Source organism: Myxine glutinosa, chromosome 14 (assembly GCF_964187855.1).
Source record: "Myxine glutinosa chromosome 14, kmMyxGlut1.1, whole genome shotgun sequence".
Classification (NCBI taxonomy): domain Eukaryota; kingdom Metazoa; phylum Chordata; class Myxini; order Myxiniformes; family Myxinidae; genus Myxine; species Myxine glutinosa.
Genome location: NC_136274.1, coordinates 62,905,089 through 62,906,559, shown reverse-complemented (window position 1 = coordinate 62,906,559; position 1,471 = coordinate 62,905,089).

Sequence of the window (1,471 nt, the reverse complement as noted above, 5' to 3'; positions counted from 1 at the left end):
CAACCTCTTGCTCTCTGCCTGCCCACCCTCTCTGGGAGTGAGGCTGGGAGTGTGGAGGGATGGGAAGGGGTTGGAAGAGGGAGGCGTTGGGGTGGGAGGAGGGAGGCGTTGGGGTGGGAGGAGGGAGGGGAAGGGGTGGGAGTCTGGAGGTAGGGTGGTGGGGTGGGAGTCTGGTGGGGTGTGAGGAAGGAGGGGAAGGGGTGGTGTGGTAGTCCTGATGGAGAGGAAGGGGTGGGGTGGGAGTTTGGAGGGGATGGGATGGGAAAAGGAGGGAGGGGAAGGGATGAGGTGGGAGTTTGGAGGGAAGGTGGGATGGGAGGAAGCAGGTGACGGGGTGCCATGAAGGAGTGGAATGGGTGAGATGGGGAAGGGAAAGGGAAGGGGGTGGGAGGAGAAATCCTGCTTTGCTTGGCAATGCCAGATACCTTTGCTCGTGCAAATATAAAATATACATACATATAAAATTACACAAAATAAAAAATTGATGAAATTGAAGCATGGCTCATTGTCAAGTACTCACCATGGGGAATAAGATATGTTAATGATTATGTCATCGGTGCCTTCATTATGAGGTCATAATTCGACAAGTACAACGCATGATCTGATCAGTATGAAAAAAAATATTCCGCTGCACCTGTTAGTCCGATGGACACTAAATTTTCAGAATATGAGCAGCTCCTCCTGTAGAATTTCAAAAATGATAATTATGACGTCATAGGTCACGTGGTACAGGCACCATCTTGGAAAAATCGAAAAAGGTTGCACTTCTATGTCTCCAAAACTGCTCCATGGAAAAATTTGAAACATGGCTCATTGTTAAGTTCTCCCCTTGGGGGAGATAAGATATGTTAATGTTAATGATGATGTTAATGATATGTTAATGATGTAAGATAAGATATGTTAATGATGATGTTGTCGGTTATCGGTACCTTAATTAAGACGTTATAATTCAACAAGTACAACGCTTGATTCGATCAGTATGAATTCTTTTTTCTCTGCAATTCTTGGTCTGATTGACACGAAAAATTTCACCATAGCAGGACCTCCTCCTATAGAATATTTTAATGATAATTATGACGTCATAGGTCATGTGGTACAGGTGCCATCTTGGAAAAGCTTTGCACCTCTATATTTCTGAAACCACTCCATGGAAAAAAATTAGACCTGGCTCTTTGTTAACTTCTCCCCATGGGGAATAAGATATGTTAATGATGATGTCATCGGTGCCTTCATTATGACGTCATAATTTGACAAATACAACACTTATCCGATCATTATGATTTTTTTTCTCTGCAACTGTTGGTCCGATTGACACGAAATTTTCACCATAGGAGCGGCTCCTCCTTTAGAATATTTTAATGATAATCATGACGTTATTGGTCACGTGGTACAGGTGCCTTCTTGGAAAAACCGAAAAACGTAGCACCTCCAAAACTCCAAAACCGCTCTATTGAAAAAATTGAAACGCAGC